The 20547-nt window shown below is 36.5% G+C and overlaps 1 protein-coding gene across 1 annotated transcript in view; it reads right to left on the bottom strand.

Moving 5' to 3' along the window:
• The window catches only part of LOC129509653 (cadherin-10), a 113471-nt gene that overhangs the window by 55134 nt on the left and 37790 nt on the right, over window positions 1–20547 (bottom strand). The window lies entirely within an intron of this gene.

Consider the following 20547-nt stretch of genomic DNA (forward strand, 5'->3'; position numbering starts at 1 on the left):
CAAATCGATGTCTATGTTTTACAATTATAAATCAAGTTAATAAATTCTACAATAAAATATGCTTCTCTGTAGGCTCCTACCTTGTCAAATCTAGTTTCTTCATAACCTCAAACAAGTTTTGTGCAGGAAAAAGATAATGCAAAGCAAGTCTGTTTCTTGCCCTTTGCCTATGCCCACAACACTCATCTTTTAGAATTCACTAATAACGTCAAAGAGCTTTGCAGGAATTCATGAGGACTTCTCAGGCCATTGTGCCACGCATCCCAGTGCAAATGCTATCCAGGATTCCATGGTTTCATGGATAAATTCCATCAATGCTGTATTTTAACAGATGCCCACTAGGACTGCCCCCAGAGTTAAGGATGTATATAACCGTGGATAAGTCTGGCCTTTGGGTGTTGACCTGAAGAAAAGAATCACCCTGGACTTAGAAGCAAGCCCAGGGATGTTTAGGCAGGGAATAATGGGTCCAAGTACCTTGAGTATGTTCTGGAAATTGATGTGTAGGTTCCAGGTATGAATAGCCCCTGCTCTCCATAGAGTTCTTACCCTGAGTGGTGGGGCTTAGGTGTAGGAGGGACACAGCATGGCTTTGTAAAATACAAGGATTATAAGTTCTTCTTTAATTGTACCACCCAACCAATAAACATTTTCTAGGCTGGGATCATAGTTTGATTATTTACAATAAGATTATTTTTTTAATTTTTAATTTTGTTTTTATCATATCATGAACACAATATGTAGATTTTCTAAACTTCCATAAGTATTTATTATAACTTAGACATCCTCACAAACATGTTTTTTTATTTACAAATTCATGTAAAATGTAGTCATAAATCAGAATAGGCACACTGATGTATAACACAGAAAGTTAAAAATTAGAGACAATATCCCTCAATTATGCAAAAATTTAGAAATTTGGATATTTATCTAAATAAAGTTTGATATTTTACTTTAGATTATTTACATCAACAAATATTTTCATCTCATTGCATATAGAAATAGTAAACTGATTACTTTCTATTTAAAGTAGAATTTTATTTCTTTATTTGGAAGTTTGTGGGGTTTTTTTTCTGTTTTGGAGCTTATGTCAGTGAACTTGGCTGCAAAAACAAACTTACATGAACATGAAACTGTTTAAAATAAACATGTATTAAGAACACACATATGGCTAATATATTGTATTACTGGTTATTGTTGGATCTATAAAAGCAGTATACTCTTCAGTTAATAGTTTTTAGTAATTAGCATTAAGCCATCAAAATTGGATCAAACTCGGTTTTTCCGATTTCTGGACAAAACTCATTATCACAGATACAATGAAAAAAAAAAACCCAAATGGATATGTACTTTAAAGAAAAAGAGAAGTCAGGTAACAAACAGCTTTTGACTGCATTTTTAGCTATTCGTAAACAACATGGTAAGTTTGAGAAACTTGGGAACTATCTGCTTTTAGCTAAAAAGCTCTCAGAAGTAACATATGACTGTGTTGTCCAGGGAACCACTCTCAAAAAGTCACAAGATTGATGCTTTTTAGTAATTGAAAATACACATATTTGCCAGAAAACTTTCCAATTACATGAATGTGAAATAGTGGCAATTTTTCAAATGGCAGATATAAGTATTGCATATTTCTTATTCTGTCTAGGAATCAAAATAATTCAAGAAAAGATTATTGGTATTATCAATTATTTGATCAGAAAACTGTGGTGGGTAGTATACATTTATGACTTTTGTTGTCTATTCATTCAACAATTTTAATTGAGAAATATGTGTTGACTCTCATAAGAATCAAGTACTTCTAAAAGTAAATCAACAATTTCACTCTAGTGCTATGAAAAATTCAAATGCTGTGTGTAATAGAAATTCACAGGACATCTCTAAAACTAGCCCACAGCAGTATGTGAGGCTTTCCTACAGCATATAACACTTAAACTACCCGATAAAGAATGAGTAGAGTTTTAAACTCGGGAATTTTTTTGCATTTTACAAATTGTAAAGAACACTAGACGAATACAGAACAGAATACAGATTTGGAGTGGGGATAGGAGGTACAGCAAGATGGGAAACATTAAGACCAGTTCTGCTGTTTTAATCAGACATGCACAAAAATTGCAAGAATGGGAGGATCCTAATTATTATAAAGTTCAGTTTTGGAATATGAATCGCAGCAGGATTTTTACCTTCATTTATACTACAGAAAGAGAACATTACGTCTTGTAATTAGACCCCATACTGTGGAAGTTTCCGTTGGATTAGAAAATTGAACACGGTAGAATGAAATCAGAGAGATGAGGGTGAGAAGCTGGACTGTGATTTGGGGAATCAGAAATGATTAGATTTCTACTTCCTCATAATTAACAGAAACAAATTAGATCTATGCATTTATAAGTTTTGGTCTTAAGAAACCAGACATAATACATTTTTATTAAACCATTAGAGTTTGCATAATTTTTTTTTTTAAAAAGTATCTTCTTTTCTTACAAAATACCAATATTAGAATAAAGGGCCCAAATGACCACATTTGGGGGCTTACCACTGTCTTGTGTTTATCAAACTATGATTTAAATAAACATGTTTGGGAACCGGACAAGTAAGGAAACTAGACCAGATATTTACTATGAGGCAGACAGATGCGTTCCTAGACTCCTTGAGACCTGGGGAGTTGAAACCATGGTTGAAACTCTTAACAAGAGCTAATTCCTAGCAGGTCTGAGATTACTGATTTTTTTTTAAGATTTTATTTATTTATTCATAAGAGACACAATAGACACACACACAGAGAGAGAGAGAGAGAGAGAGAGAGAGAGATTGGCAGAGACAGAGGCAGAGGGAGAAGCAGGATCCATGCAGGGAGCCTGTTGTGGGACTCGATCCCAGGTCTCCAGGATGACGCCCTGGGCAGGCACTAAACCGCTGAGCCACCCAGGGATCCCAGATTACAAATTTCTTAACAGTTACAGAAAGAGACCAATGGACAGCATTTTTGAATTATAATCTCCCCCTAAACTTCCTCTCTTCAAGTTTCTCTATTATTTTAATTATCTCTTCTTCTGCATATTTTTCCCACCCTTACCCTGATATCATGTCTCTGGTCCTCATTCCTCATGTGTGTGATAAAATGTAATTCACATCCCAACTCATTACTAAGTAAAGATCAGACCAGAGTTAGTTAGTCCTTACAACGATAGCTTTCTTGTTACTCCTCTCTTTTTTATTAGGATGTTAGGTATCAATACTTGGATTTATTAAATATTTAATTGAACAAAATCAGTTAGTTTATGTTACTGAAAAGTACCGTTACGGATCACGTGCCAAGTAACTTACAGCATCCACTGTGAAATAACTTTTGTATTGATTTGACCTTGTGCTATTTTATTATGTGAGACATTAAGTTTTCTTTAAACATAGAAAAAAATGTCAGATTATTGTGGCTTTAGTTCCTCAGTAACACCTGTTCTCCTGTGTGAAACATTTGTGCCACAAATCTTTAAGAAGAATTTTATGTTAATACTGACCTTTTCTTTCCTTGAGGAAAGCCTATTAAAAATTCACAACCTGCTGTGTTCCTTGTAAATTCACAAGCAGATAAAGGACATGGCAAGATACATGACAATTAATGAAAATAGAACAACTGGTACTGTGCTGCACATTTAAAAGTCATTTTCCTATTGTTTAACTTTTCTATTTAGATGTGGTTAATTATATAACACATTTGCTTGTATTGAGTAGCTTAATAATTAAGACTAAACAATCCATTGATTCTAAAGAAATACTTTAACTACAAATTATTTAATTAAAGTCTGTAAGTGTCATCTTAGGGTATTTGTTTCTAAAACAAAGTTTGTAAGTTAAAAGGGGTCTTGTAGCTTATCTAATTTAAGGCTACTTTTTTTTTTTTTTTAAAGAGGAAGAAACCGACGTGATCAGTTGTTGGGTTCTTTTTTTATGATAGAAGTTAAATCAAAATCACACTTCAGGATAGCTGCTATGTTGGTGAAATCGTTATTTCTATATATCAGTTCATTTTTATTTTTCAGTTCCTCACATTAAGTAAAGAAATATTATTAAAAATAATAAAAAAATAGTCAAAGTATCTATCTATAAAGTTACAGGGAATTTAAATAATTTGTTACCAAAAGAATAATTGATAAGAGATTTTGCCTTATATTTTCATGTTTGGCTGGAAGAAAATGAAGACCAAGTTTTAGGAAGTGAAAAACCATACTGTCAATACTGCCAGGAAAACTATGATTACTATCACTTCAGAGGAATCTATATTTCTGTGTGAGATTCTGTCTCCTTCAGAATATTGATGCGTTTTTGGATATTGGTAATTGTTCATATTTAGTTCCATTCCAAAAACTGGAAGGAGACAGTAGAGAAAATTTGAATTATGTTTATAAAATTATATTAGACTGATATTCATAACAGTTAGACCAGGTCTTTTTTTTTAAGATTTTATTTATTCATTTGAGAGAGAGAGAGAGAGCATTAGTAGGGAGAGGGACAGAGGGAGGGGAGACCCACACTCTCCACTGAGCAGGGAGCCCAGAGTGCAGCTCCATCACAGGACCCCAGGATCATGACCTGAGCCAAAGCTTAACCAACTGAGCCCCACTGGCACCCTTAGACTAGTTCTTTGAAGGGTAAATTTTGATAAACATTAAATCACAAATACTATAACATTCGCTGAGTTTAATAACATTTCATGTGTGTGCATTAAACATAAACATATCAGAAATTGTTCAGTAGATTTTCTAATGTACAGTGATAACTTAATGCCTGTTGCTCTTTCAAAGAGCCAATATACTCTATATTTGTTTTAAAAAGATCCAGACTGTGGCAAATATGCTGTGCTATTCTGGTACCATCATCATTAGCATTTTGCTCTAATTGCTCTTGTGGGTAATATAATATCAAATAGAAACTAAGACATCGAATCAAATACTTCAAATTTGCATCCAATAAAAAAAATAGTAGTAAAGATGGGCTAGCATCAGAAAGCAGCTGAGAGCATGTTAAAACAAGTAAACACAGTCTGGTCAGAAATAAATACGTAGTTACTCATTATGTTGAGAATGCGTAAGAAAAGGGAAGAGGAGTGGCAATCTTGAATTGGAGTATGTGAAGCTTACAAAGTAAAACTGGACCTTATTTTAATATTAACGATGTGGAAAATCTAGCCAATTTCTATGAATCCCATTGAAACCATTTTTCCTTCAAAAATAGAAATGGACAGGAGAAATTAAAGCTAATCAATGAAATGGATTGTAAAACCAATTATGATAACTTAAAAATACCCCAAATATATGATTTAGATTGTAAATGTTAAAAAAAGAATTGTAAATGCTTTTCTGTACAATCTTATTCTGGGACCAGAGGCAAGAATAGAGGATTAAATGATAGATGGATAATGATATCTGCTTAGCTTAGAGTCTGGTAATATATATATATATATTTATTCATTCATTCATTTATTATTTATCATATATATAAATTATAATAAATATAAATTGTATTTTATATTAGAATAAATATAAATTATAAATTTATAATATAATTTAAGATTATTTTAAATAATAATTTATATAGATATATAAATCTATAAGTTTTAGATAATTTAAATTATTATAAATATATAATATAATTATATGTTATTATAATTATTATAGATATAGAAATATATAGATAGAGGGCAGCCCCTGTGGCGCAGTGGTTTAGCGCTGCCTACAACCCAGGGTGAGATCCTGGAGACGCTGGATCGAGTCCCACCTCAGGCTCCCTGCATGGAGCCTGCTTCTCCTTCTGCCTGTGTCTCTGCCTCTCTCTCTCTCTCTCTCTCTCTCTCTCTCTCTCTCTCTGGGTCTCAATAAATAAATAAAATCTTTTAAAAAAAGAGAAATGTATATATAGATATAAATCTATAAATTATAAGGATAATTATAAAATTATCTATATTATAATAAATATACATTATATTTGCTATTATGTAAATATTATATATTATATATTTATATATATAAATGGTTTATTTTCAACATTTGAGAGGGTTCTCCAGAGAATGTCTTCCAAAAGGAAAATCCCCACTGGGGTCTAGCTTCAATAACTAGGGATTTCTTTCCTCATTTGGTCTTCCAAGAGTACAGCCTGTTTTTGTTGTTGTTTTGTTGTTTTTGCTTATGCACCACCCTGACTGGTGAGTGTAATCTGGGATCAGTCCTAGAGTGTTGGGGCACTCTTTGAAGCCATTAGAAATTCCTCGAGACCCTGCAACAGATCAGGTTTCTTTACAGAGTGTTGTAAAATTCAAGAAGACATCAGTGAGAACTGCTAACTCACATTTCGAAGTGTCTCAACTTGAATGCATCGCTTTGCTAGTCCTGCAAAGATGCCAAGATTACACTGAAGGGATTTATTTAAGTTTTCCATAGACATAGTTTTATGGGGCATTATCTGCTTCAAGACTTTAAATGATATATATAATACACAGGAGTCACATTCTTTCTGATGTATTAGTTTATTCTTTCTGAAGAGGGTTATGGGGGAAATATTTTAAAGGAGGTTCATATTCTTTTAGGAGCCTAGCATCAGCCTTCTTATACTTTTGAAAATCACTAAATTATGCAAAGTATCCCCCTGCGGTGTGAAAAATGACATAAATATTTTACACCTCATTTCTCCCCAAAACTTGGAAAAGTCTTCTTAAGCATCTTGGATTTGTAATATAGAAATATATGTAAATACATGTCTAAATAGTTGTGAAGGAAGTGAAAAATAATTAACACTAAGAGATTTTCATTTTCAATCAATAGGGTCAGAAGACATTTGAGAAGAGTTAATAAAGGACAATCACTTCTTTTCCGTGGGCCACGTGCAGCTGAGAACCCTTCTTTCTTTTCACCAACAAAGGGCTGAAAATAGGAGCTGTAAAAGGAAGGAAAGGGCTCGGGATAGCTATGCATTGAAGACATTTAAATAAGTGTTTCTTGAACTGGATTGAACTAATGTAAATTGAAGGAAGTGATGAAAATTTGAAGTGTGATATTTTAGGACTTAGAAGTTTTGGAGATTTTGCTACGGAGGCAGTATTTGAAGCTGTTGGGTTTCTAAGACTTGTAAAGGTGCTTTCATCTTGAAAGCCATAGAGTAACAAGTACATGATCAGATGCCCAAAGGAGAAGGACCAGGCAGCTGCCTGCTGTCTCTAGGGGCTACGGTCAAGAAAAATGAAAAGGGGTTTGGATCTTTACATGCATTGGATTTTTTTGAAGCACTGGCTTAAATGGGAATCCAAAAAGGGCTATGAATGCTATCTTATAAAGGAAATTACGTAAATGTGTGTATGTGTGTGTGTGTGTGTGTGTGTGTGTAAAATAGAAAACAATGTTATGTGTGGTATCAAAGAGTACAAATATCCTCTGAAATATGCCCACAGGCCACTAAGTTAAAAATTCCTAATCTAGGTCAACTTTCTATGTTTTTCTACACACAGAAAAAGGAATTGAGAAATCAGGATAGACATTATCTTCAGGAAAGGGGAATGCTCATTTGTTGCAGAGACCATTATATCTTCATCAAATGAGGAAACCTGGTTCCCAGACAATATCATGCCTCTAAAATTTGTCTCCTCTGCTTCTTTGATTTATCCACCTGAAAATTCATAGCCATTTCAAACTCCTTTGTAAGGCTACATTAATCTCTTATTCCTTTGTGCTCCAGTTATAATTTGTGTGTATTTATATGAATGTGTAAATATATGTATTACATATATATGTATATATGTGTATATATGTATTTTATGTGTGTGTGTAAAATTTCATAATATCTGTAGAAATATTGAACTATTATTTTTATAAGTATTTATGGAGCTAACTATACTATAGATATATTTGCTTTGAGGATAAGAACCAAGTTTCTATTCTTTTGGACTCTTAATATTTCACAGAACGTAATACATAATGATTTATTTGTGAAAGTAAATGAACATCAGTACCAAACACATCCATATATATATATGGATGACCACAGGACAAAGTTAATATTTTCAGTGAAGAGCCAGGGATAGAAATGCAAAACCAAATTTGTCTCTGAAACTATATGGTACATCATTGTAAACATGTGTAATTTATCTTAGAAGTAGGATAAGGTAGTTAGGTAATAATAATAGCAGGACAACATTCCCACTGACAACATATATAGAACAACCAGATAAATTACAAAGAAAACAGATAGTCAAGGCCAAACTGCTGTGTCGACAAGACCTGAGTGGACTAAAACTTTTGAAGGGAGGATGGTAAAAAAAATCAACTGGGGACTGGCATCTGCTTTTTTTTTTTTTTTTTTCTCTCTCTCTGTTGGGAATTTGACCATTCTGAGCTGGATTTGGAGGTCAAAATTTGTGATTGTCCAAAGAGGATAGGTATCTCCGGGGTAAGAAGAAAAAAGAAAAGTTCTTAAGAGTTCATGTGGTAATGGAGTAAAAATATTGGCAAAATGAAGGTCCCCAAATGGCTTCCTATAAGACATTTGTTGAATTATGAATCAGTAGATGGCTAAAGATCCAGGCTGAAAGCCTCTGAAAGCCAGAATATAACTGTCCACATTCCTAGAGACTTGAGGTTCTTAGACTCAAAAGGAAAAACAATAGTGAATAGGTGAAATTTGAAAGTCTCCCAGGGAATGTCAGATTGAACCCGAGGAAATGCAGGGATTTTTCATTTAGAGGCACACAGTAATTCTCAGTGCCTCTGCGGGCTTCAAGTACAGTCTTGATTCCTTGACAAACAGGGAGAAAACAAAGCAGGACGTGTATTGTTTTTTATTCAGAGCTTAAGTGACAAACATAGCTTACTCTCCTGGAGATTTCTATCAATTGTTGAAGCAGCTTCAAATAAATGATTAATTTTTCAAGGGTAGAACTGTGGAATTTTGTGGTCGAGGAGGAGATAGAAGCCACTCTTACTTGATAGGTTCACTCTCTCAGAAAAGGAGTAAACCATAGAAGTCATAGTCTTACCAAATGGCTCTTCTAGCTTGATCTTCCTCAGTCCCTGAGTGAATTGTGGTAATGTATTAGTATTAGTTAGGGTTCTGCAAAAAAACAGAACCAATAGGAGATGTGTATCTATAAATATCTTTCTTTACATCTGTCTATCCAGGGAGAGAATGATAAGGAATTGGCTCATGGGAATGTCAAAGCTAGAAAGTCTAAAATCGGTACGGAAGGATAGAAATCTCAAAATTTAGTTAAGAGTTGATGTTCTAATCTTCAGTAGGCTAGAAACTCAGGCAAGTTTTCTATGTTATAGTTTTAAGTTTCTTTTAAAAGCTTCAATTTTCACTTTTAAGGCCTTCAGCTGATTGAATGAGGCCTGCCTGTGTTATGGAGAATAATCTGATTTAATTATAGCTTGTTGATTATAAGGGTTAATCACATTAAAAAATTGCTTTCCTAGAAATGTCTAGACTAATGTTTGACCAAACAACTGAGCCTCATGTTTTAGTCAAGTTGATATATAAAATTAATGATCATAGCTGATAACCAAATAATCCAATAAATTTAGAAGATTTTCCAGTGAAAAATAACCCATTCTGGAGGCTTTAAGTTCTTTATACATAACATGTAATAAGAATAAAAAATTACATGCAAAAAGGCAAGGTCATAGGACTTAAGACCAAAAACAGAATAGGAAGAAACTACAAATAATTAGCATATTATATTTAGCAGAAAAAATTGAAAGATAATTATGTACATTCGAAAATGAAAGAAAAAGATTGAAAAACCAGTGAAAAATGTAAATGAAAAAGAATCAAAAGAGCATTCTAAATGGAAAAATACAATAACTAGTTTTCATACACCGATAGAGAGGTTTTTTTTGTTTGTTTGTTTTTTTTTTTTTTTTTTTTTACAACAGATTTGGTATCATAGAACACAAGATCAGTCTTTTAGAGGGTAAAATGGGGTGGACAATCTGGAGTTCGGTATATAGAAACTGAATTGCAGAGAGAAAATATATGAAAAAAAATAGATAAGATCATTGGATGCTTGTGAAATCAAATCAAAAGTTGCAACACACATGAAATTGGATTCCCAGAAAAAGAGAGAGGAGAGAGAGTGGAGCACAAATTGTATTTGAAGGGAAAATGGGGAAAAAAATTAAAACTGGTGTAAGACATCAACCAACAAGTACAACGAGATCTGAGAAACTCTAAAGACACAAATAAAAGTAAAAGCAAATTAACCCCATTAGAGTCACATTTTTAAATGAAAACATATAGAGAAACTGCAAAAGTATTCAGGAAATAATATGCATTAACTTCAAAGTAGCAAGTTTTAATCCTGATTGCTGGTTTCTCCATAGAAATGATGGAAGCCGAAACACAATGGAATGACATCTTAAAGCAGTAACAAAATACCTAGCAACCCAAAATTCTGCACTGTGCAAAAACAGGCTTCACAAAGGAAAGTAAAATAAGTATGTTTTCAGATAAAAAAAAAGCAAAAAACAAAAAACTAAGGGTATTTATCCCTATGGGCATTCAGCGAAAGGAATATGAAACCAAAGTTTTCAAGATGGAAGAAAATGACCTTAAATAAAATTTCTAAAAGGAATGAAAACACCAGAACTGTAATTATGTGGTAAATATAATGATTATCGAATTTACAGAGTAATAATAGTAATGTCTTTGGATGTATAAATGAAGTACATGACAATAACATAATAGAAATAAAGTAGAAGGGGTCGAAGTTTAGAAATTCTAAATTTAAACTGGTTCGTGACAATATATTAAATTATGGAGCTTTGATATGCACATTTTTCTGCATGATTTTTATACATCAGTACAAAGTTAGCATAGCTTATTTTGATGTCTTTCCACCTTCCATCTGACCCCTTCATGCACCATTGACTCCAGACTTGCAAATCTGGCTCTAATTCCCAAAGAAAATGGATGCCACCATAATGGGATATAAAGAAGAGCATAGAGAATAATAAACCAAACAAATGAGTGCTAAGATTCCATAAATGTCAATATTTTGACAAATTTATGTAAGCTCCTTTTTGCTTTAAGCAAAAATATATATATTAAACTGTAATTCGAATAATTGAAGACTTCTCTGTCCTTTGCTCCTTTCTTCATATCCTCACACAAGCCATCACCTTGAAAAATATTTTTCTTCCATATTTTATGTTTACAATTTGAGTAATAGCACTTGTCCTAAACAGAATGCTTCATTTCCACCTCCCCACAAATCAACTCTTCTCATTTTCCTGAACGGCATAATTATCAAGCCAGTTGTTCAAACTGAGAACCTAGGGGTCCTTCATTTTCCACCCAACTCTACTCATTTATTCCATAAGCAAATCCTTTAGACTTCAATTTCTATCTCCTATTGCTTCTCACTGCCTTCACAGCTGCCATTTTATTAAAAAAAAAAAAATCACCTTAATCTGTCATGATGCTTCCACACAGTCTCCCACCTCTAGTTCCATCCTTTGGTGAAGAGTTACCACTCTCCACACACTAGCCAGTGATTATTGGAACATGCACATTGACGTGCACATCACTCCACTCAGAATTCAGCAATGGCTTCCCTCCCCATTTAGGACCCTAAACACCTCACCCTCATTTACACATTCCTAATGATGCCCACACCTGTCAGGTTGATCTCGTCTCTTTTTATTTTCCCTTTAACCACCTGAACTCATATTGACCTTCCTGTTTCTTGAACATGTGAAGTTTATTTCTACCTCAGGCCTTTGCACTTGCTGTTTGCTTTGAATGGGACACACTAAATCACTTAAGTTTTATAGGCCATTCAGTTTATCTCTTGCCCATTCCTTTTTTTTTTCCTTGTGTCTCTTGCTCTGTGAATTGTATTCTTCTCAATTTGTATGAAATTCTTTACTTAGGTGAACATTCGTAATTCGTTCTTAAGCCATCACAAATGTCTTCTAGTCTGTTTCTTTTAACATTGGTAATAGGGCCTTTAGTCTTGGAAAATGCATAATTTTAATGTAATCAAATTTCTCAGTCATTCCTTCTATGGTAATTTCTTCTTGTATCTTACCCCCCCAAATATTTTCCTAACCTAAAGTCATATATATGGCCTCATACAGTCTCTTGCCTTTTAATATTTTTAAAGCTTTTCTTTGGACATTTAGCTCACTTTTACCATTGGAATGCTGTGTGTGTGTGGGGGGGTGTGGGTGCATGCATGCCAAGTGTCAGCAACAGACCTATTTTTCTCTAATAAGGATTTATGGTAGATATCATTAAACCATTAATTTTAATTTCAACTCTATCACCTATAGGTCATTCTATGGAACACGTATGTTTTGTTATTTATGTATTTATTTTTAGCATTGCTCCAACAAGAAGAGCACCACCGAGGGCTTGGTGGACATCACACTGCTGTGAGGGCCACCACCTTCCAGCAGAAAGTCTCGGCTTCCACTTCACCTGTGGGCGGTCTTCTCCAGCTCCTGGCCAGGAGTCTGTTGCTCACCTTTATGGAGAAGTACAACCTCAACAATCCCACTGCGCAGGCCCAGCTGGACACAGGCCACCCTGGCCAGTGCGGGGCCTAATGGAATCCTTGGCTTCCTCTTCTTTTAGACCATGGTGCGAGGCCCAAGAGGCAGAGCTGGGGAGTGTCCCCTACTGTGGTTGCTAGTTGGCGCCTCACCCCTGCCCTTGAACATCATGAAGGGGAGCTGGCTAGCTTGTTTGGGGCCCTCCACCAGCAGTGACTGGGAAGGGCCTCAGCACCTTCCTCAGATTTCCAAGTCCACAGTTTTCTAAGCACAAATGACCAATAAAGCTAATGTTTTTTTCAAAAGATGTCTTGTTTCTAGATAATCATAGGTATTTTGTTCCATTTGTCTCTTGGCACCACTATGGCATGAGTACTTAACACACTCGATTTCCAAAGCTTTATAATAATTGAAATCTGTTTAAATTAGGACCCATTATCCACTTTTTTAAAAAATTGTCTTGGGATTCTTGGTCTTCACTGCATGTATTTTTTTTTTAATTTTTACATTAGCACATTCCTTTCTATTAAAAATAAAAAACAAAAGGGCACCTGGATGGCACTGTGGTTGAGTGTCTGCCTTCGGCTCAGGTCATGATCCCAGGGTCCTGGGATCGAGTCCTGCAGCAGGTTTTGGGGATGAGCCTACTTCTCCCTCTGCCTATGTCTCTGCCTCTTTCTCTCTTTGTATCTCATGAATAAATAAATAAAATCTTTTAAAAATAATAACAAAAAGAATATTTAGCAGTTTTGTGTTTTTGTTTTGTTTAGTTTTTAAAGAATTTATTTATTTATTCATGAGAGACACAGAGAGAGGCAGAGACACTGGCAGAGGGAGAAGCAGGCTCCCATAGGGAGCCTGATGTGGGACTCGATCCCAGGACTGCAGGATCAGGCCCTGAGCTGAAGGCAGAGGCTCAATCACTGAGTCATCCAGGTGTCCCAACTGCTAAATATTCTATTGGAATTGCAATTTGTAGGTTAAATTGGGGAGTATATAAACTTAAACATAAGAACACTTCCTATTCTCAAATATTGTTTTTACCTCCATATCTTAATGCCCTTTGGTATAATTTTCCATTTTGTGTTGACACTTATTTCATTTTTATGATCTGAATTCATGAGACTTACTAAGTTTCCAGAGATTGTTCTATCAAGTGGGATCATTTCAAGTACTTTTTAAATTCATGTGATCTCTTCTGTGCAAAACCGCTATTTTGAATTACAGTAATTTGAAGAAATTCATTATATACACAGGTCAACATCAACTATAATCAATACAATAAGTTTTCCACTAAACCCTATTTCATAATTTTCTTGTTTTTCCTAGAATCTGATTGCATCATCTCACTGTCTCTTTAGCAAATCTTTTTGTCTATTATCATTTTGCCAACCATTCTTTTCTCTTGTTAGTGTTTTTCCATGCATTAGTTTCAACCTTTCTTTGTTGATATAATTAAGGTCAACTCTTAAAACACAGTTGATTTAGGGTCGTTTCCTCCAGCCCCACGATGATTAATTTTACTTTCCAACAATTATGTTTGTTACTACTCACACTTTCCCTTTCCTCACAAATAGAGAAGACAATTAAATCCTTCGTTTTCTGTGTGTGTATGTTTTCCTTTAACTCAACCACACTCTTCCCCAACTGGGTGAATGTCCTCTGAAGCCTATGAGGCTAGAACAGTTTTCATCTTCCTGAAGACAATCTCCCAGATCCCCTGCCATGCCCCATAAGGGGCACTTTCCTTCCAGCTGTTACCCTCTGCTCTTTCTTCACCAGAATCCTTTGCCTCTCCAATCTCCAGGATGTTTCCCTCTTTTGGGTTGTTGTTGCTATTTGATTTTGAGATGACAGCCAAGTACCGGATGTACATGTATTTTCTTGTTGAGCAGAGAAGTCAAAGCTATAGATTATTTTTCTTGAGACTATGAAATTCCATCATCTTTGTAATGGTAGTATTGCTGTTAAGAAATCTGAAGTCTTCCTGATGTCTGATCTTTGTATAAGGCCTAGGGGTTTATTTTTCTCTGGAAACTTATCTTTTGTTTGTCTAGATTTCTGAAAATGTTTGGTACCGTTCTTTGGTGTTTGTGTATTTCTATCCAAATTGTAGGATTTCTCACTGAATTCTTTCATTCTGGTATCTCTGTTCTGGGACATTCTAATTCATTTTCCACTGATATCTCCCCTTCTCCATTTCCCTGTTCTGGAACTCCCATTCTTCAGATAGCAGTTTTTTCTGCATTGTTTTTCCTTTTCATTTTATTGTCACTTAGCTCTGATTTTCCAACTCAAGGTCTTGTGCTTCACTTCCTAGGTTATGTTCCTACTGTCATTCTCCACGCCATCTACCGAGATTTTTATACTTGATACAAAATCTTTATAATTCAAAGACAACTTTTTTCTACATGAATTCACTTTTAAAAATTACATACATGTAACACAAAACATTTTCGACCCCTGGTTGCAATATTTCTACCCTACGTCCCCTTCTGATAACTTGCCCCTGCCTAGTCAAGAACAATAGCTCCATACTCCTCTTTGGGACCCTCCCCTCCCCCAGGACGTAGAGTCTAATTCCTTTCCCCTTGAATCTCTTGCCATGAACAAGATGTAGCTAAGGTAATGGAGCATGATCTTCTAGGCTATGGTCAGAAAACGTAGGGGGAAAAATGTGAAAAATCCTACTGCCCCCTGAGATACAACACTTGGACTATGGCCTTGAGCCATGGTGTAAACAATCCAGTCTTTGTGAAGCTATTAATAGGCTCTACGGAATCCCAGCTACACCTGGAGAAACCACAGGGAGAAGGACAGACACAGAGACAGAGACAGACAGATGAATGGATAGAGAGGGGAACCAAGGCAAATAATAAGATTATTACTATGACGCATCATGACATTTTGTGGTGCTAGGCGGCAACCAGACAGTAATCTTTCAGTTTTGAGTGTAACACACATGCACTTATACGCATTAACAATGCATGATGTGTACATTATATATTAAGATGTGTTACTCTTATATCCCCATAGAAGTTGTTTTTTATGAGTTTTTCTGTACATATTCTCTAATTCCTTCAAGTTCCTTTTTGTATTTTTTTCATTATGATTTATAAGAACAGCTTTCTTCAAATGTCTTGATTGATAGATATATAATTTTATGTTCCAAATAATTTTTTCCTCAGAAAATTTTAGAAATTGTGCCATTTTAATCTAACACCCATTTTGGCTGTTGGAAAGTCTATCATCAGAATCTGATTTTTATTTGATTAGAATAAGAAAAAAAAAGATATTCTAGGTATATTTAATCCAAAGTTCTTGTCGTTATGGTTTTAAAGCCTCATAATAATAGTTCTGGAAATTAAGTACCTTCATTTTAATCCTTTATGTAGTCCTTTCCATTTAATCATTGATGTCTGACCTCAGCTTTGGGGGAAATATGCTGTTTAATATTTGATTATCTCTGCATTTTCTCATCTTTATTTTCATTCACTCTCTCTCACACTTTTTTTCTTTCTTTTTTTTCTCTCTCTTTCTCTCCTTGTCTCTTCCTGTTTTTCTAGGTTTGTGATAGCTTATTAGATTTTCTGGATTTATCCTTGACAGTTTTATCCATATCACCTCCTTTTAACATTTGCTCTATTATTTGAAATGAAATTAGTTTCAAATGATTATTTTTATAAAAACATCCCACATTGTTTCCATTCTCTTAGAAAATATAATTTAAGTATTCTAAAGTTCTTAACTGTTTTCTGACTTATTTCTTGCTCCCAAGAGAGTGATGCTCTATTTATTAAATGAGGTACTTCTTTTTTTGTGCTACAGGATTTCCTGAAGTGTGACATTTTGTTATTCTTTTACATTTGTCTCAAAGGTTCATTACAGACTTAAGTGACTTTTCTCCTTTCTTACAAGCCTGACCATTAAATGATCATGAGGACAACATGCTGTCCCAATAAGACCATCAAGCAGCCAAGCAGTTCCTAAGCAGTGCTTGGTAGCAGCTGCTGTGTTGGCTTGCCATGCTTCCACAGATTTTGCCGCAAAAGACAAACTGAGCCCAACAGATTTAGACAATTTATTACTCTAAGTGGAGCAGGCTGCCTAAACTTCATGTCTGTACTCATTCCCCTTGCTCCTCAATTCCTAAAGGGGTGATGCAGTATCACACAGTGGGTCTGTATCATAGCGGAAAGACACCAAGCCCAGGAAATCCCCATTATTTCTAGCTTTCCCATTATTTCTCTGAAATATTCCAGCAAATATTTACTGGGAAGAAAGAAAAATATATTTTTTATCTACTATTCTGAAATACCCCTGAGGATTGAGATTTTTCTCTATTTGTACTATACTGTAATGTAAATCAATCTAAACAAATTGACTGTTAATACCTAGAAGTAGAAGAAATGTAAGAGATTTATGAAAAATTGTCTTCCAACAACAATAAAATATGTCTATCAGGATTGAAAACTTTGAAATAAACTGTGCATATGGAAACATGAAGTGAAGCTCCCACCTCCACTACCATGCACACTTTGAACATTTCAAAGTTAGTAATACCCACTTTGAAAGCCATAATCACTTCTAGGAAGATATCTGATTGAATGTTTTGCTTATGATGTTAATAGAAGTAGGAGGAGGGGCAGTAGGAAGTAAAAGCCAATCAATATATCTCACTATTAGGGCACCTGGGTGGCTCTGTGGTTGAGCATCTGCCTTTGGCTGAGGTCATGATCCTGGGGTCCTGGGATTGAGTCCTGCATCTGGATCCTCATGCAGGGAGCCTGCTTTTTTTTTTTTATAAATTATTTTTTATTGGTGTTCAATTTACCAACATACAGAATAACACCCAGTGCTCATCCCGTCAAGTGTACCCCTCAGTGCCCGTCACCCATTCACCCCCACCCCCCCGCCCTTCTCCCCCTCCACCACCCCTAGTTCATTTCCCAGAGTTAGAAGTCTTTATGTTCTGTCTCCCTTTCTGATATTTCTCACACATTTCTTCTCCCTTCCCTTATATTCCCTTTCACTATTATTCATATTCCCCAAATGAATGAGAACATACACTGTTTGTCCTTCTCCGGTTACTGTGGCCAAGTTCAAAAAGGGTGTTGCCTGAGTTCTCCTCTGGGATTTTGATGGAATCTTGTCTCACATTTAGATCTTTCATCCATTTTGAGTTTATCTTTGTGTATGGTGCAAGAGAGTGGTCCAGTTTCATTCTTCTGCATGTGGATGTCCAATTTTCCCAGCACCATTTATTGAAGAGACTGTCTTTCTTCCAGTGGATCGTCTTTCCTCCTTTATCGTATATTAGTTGACCATAAAGTTCAGGGTCCACTTCTGGGTTCTCTGTTCTGTTCCATTGATCTATGTGTCTGTTTTTGTACCAGTACCACACTGTCTTGATGAACACAGCTTTGTAGTACAACCTGAAATCTGGCATTGTGATGCCCCCAGATATGGTTTTCTTTTTTAAAATTCCCCTGGCTGTTTGGGGTCTTTTCTGATTCCACACAAATCTTAAAATAATTTGTTCTAAGTCTCTGAAGAAAGTCCATGGTATTTTGATAGGGATTGCATTATACGTGTAAATTGCCCTGGGTAACATTGACATTTTCACAATATTAATTCTGCCAATCCATGAGCATGGAATATTTTTCCATCTCTTTGTGTCTTCCTCAATTTCTTTCAGAAGTGTTCTATAGTTTTTAGGGTATATTTTGAGAACCATTTGAAAGGTAAATGGTTCTCCAACCTTTTATTTTCAGGTTGTAGGTGTCCTTCTGTCTAAAATGAGTCTCTTGTAGACAGCAAATAGATGGGTCCTGCTTTTTTATCCAGTCTGAAACCCTGCGCCTTTTGATGGGGTCATTAAGCCCGTTCACGTTCAGAGTTACTATTGACAGATATGAGTTTAGTGTCATCATGATATCTATTTAGTCCTTGTTTTTGTGGATTGTTCCACTGAACTTCTTCTTAAAGGGGAGTTTTAAGAGTCCCCCTTAAAATTTCTTGCAGAGCTGGTTTGGAGGTCACATATTCTTTCAGTTCCTGCCTGTCTTGGAAGCTCTTTATCTCTCCTTCCATTTTGAATGAGAGCCTTGCTGGATAGAGTATTCTTGGTTGCATGTTCTTCTCATTTAGGACCCTGAATACATCCTGCCAGCCCTTTCTGGCCTGCCACGTCTCTGTGGAGAGGTCTGCTGTTACCCTAATATTCCTCCCCATGAAAGTCAGGGACTTCTTGTCTCTTGCTGCTTTAAGGATCTTCTCTTTATCTTTGGAATTTGCAAGCTTCACTATTAGATGTCGAGGTGTTGAACGGTTTTTATTGATTTTAGGGGGGGATCTCTCTATTTCCTGGATCTGAATGCCTGTTTCCCTTCCCAGATTGGGAAAGTTTTCAGCTAGGATTTGTTCAAATACATATTCTGGCCCTCTGGCCCTTTCGGCGCCCTCGGGAACCCCAATTAAACGTAGGTTTTTCTTCCTTAGACTGTCATTTATTTGCCTTAATCTGTCTTCATGGTCCCTTAATTGATTGTCTCTTTTTTCCTCAGTTTCCCTCTTTGCCATTAACTTGTTTTCTATGTCACTCACTCATTCTTCCACCTCGTTAACCCTCGTCGTTAGGACTTCTAGTTTGGATTGCATCTCATTCAATTGATTTTTAATTTCTGCCTGATTGGATCTAAATTCTGCAGTCATGAAGTCTCGTGAGGCCCTAATGCTTTTTTCTAGAGCCACCAGTAGCTGTATAATGGTGCTTCTGAATTGGCTTTCTGACATTGAAGTGTAATCCAGATTTTGTAACTCTGTGGGAGAGAGGGCTGTTTCTGATTCTTTCTTTTGAGGTGAGGTTTTCCTTCTAGTCATTTTGCTCAGGGCAGAGTGGCCAAAAACAAGTTGTATTGGAACAGGGGGAGTATCACTGGTCCGTCCAGCTGGTCTTCTGGGGGAGGGGCCTGCTGTGCTGATTTTCAGGTGTTAGCACTTGGGGGAGCTGCTCTGCCCCTGCCTGCTGCAGGGCTCAGCGGGGGTTGTTTACCCCGTGAGGCCCCAGGAGGAACAGTCGCAGTGGCGGCGCCAGCTCTGCAGCCCTGGAGTCAGCTCCGGCAGTAACTACGGGGCTCTCCGTCTGCAGGGCCTGGAGGCTCCGGGGCGGGGCCACTGATCTGCGCAGCTCGAGGCAGGAGCGTCCTCGCTGTCCTGGGCCCTCCCGGCCTCTGCCTGTCCCGGGGGAGGCCGGATCCTGGGCTGTGTCCCGGCGCCCTGTGCTCCGGGGCCTGCGCTGTGGGATTCGCGCTCCCGCCCCGCAGCCCCCTCCGTGGAGCCGCTCCCGAGCCCCTCCGAGCAGCTCCGGCCCCGCCATGCGCGCTGCAGCCCTTAGGGAGCTCGGCGCACTCTCCCGGGGCGCAGGTGTCTGTTAGTGTCCCCGGGAGCCCGAGGGCATCCCCGCCCTCCTGGGTCCTGCTCTAACTCCCTGCGGGCCCCTTTCCGCCCGGGAAGGTTGGTGCAGCTCCTGCTTCTCCGGGACGGGACGGGGCTCTCCTGTCCTGGGGACACTCGCCCCGGCCTCAGCCCGGCAGGGAGCCTGCTTCTCTCTCCATCTATGTCTCTGCCTCTCTCTCTGTGTCTCTTATGAATAAATAAACAAAATCTTAAAATATATATACATATATATGTGTATGTGTGTGTGTGTATATATATATATATATATATATATATATATATATATATATATATCACTGTTGAGGAATTAAACTAAATAACCAATGAGTCCAAACTAAATAACCAATGAGTCCAAAATAAAGTTGAAAATAATACTTCCATCTCACCTTCTTTTTCTACCACTCTCATTTAATGTTACTTCTACTCTGGTGATTGGTGTAGCTATCAGCGTGACCCATTGTACTTTAAGTTGCCCATAAAGCCTTCATGATTTTGTTCACCTAAAGTCTCATCCATACCCTCTGCTTCTAATCTGTACATATCTTTTCAT

The sequence above is a fragment of the Nyctereutes procyonoides genome, unplaced genomic scaffold, assembly GCF_905146905.1.
Source record: "Nyctereutes procyonoides isolate TBG_1078 unplaced genomic scaffold, NYPRO_anot_genome, whole genome shotgun sequence".
Taxonomy (NCBI): Eukaryota; Metazoa; Chordata; class Mammalia; order Carnivora; family Canidae; genus Nyctereutes; species Nyctereutes procyonoides.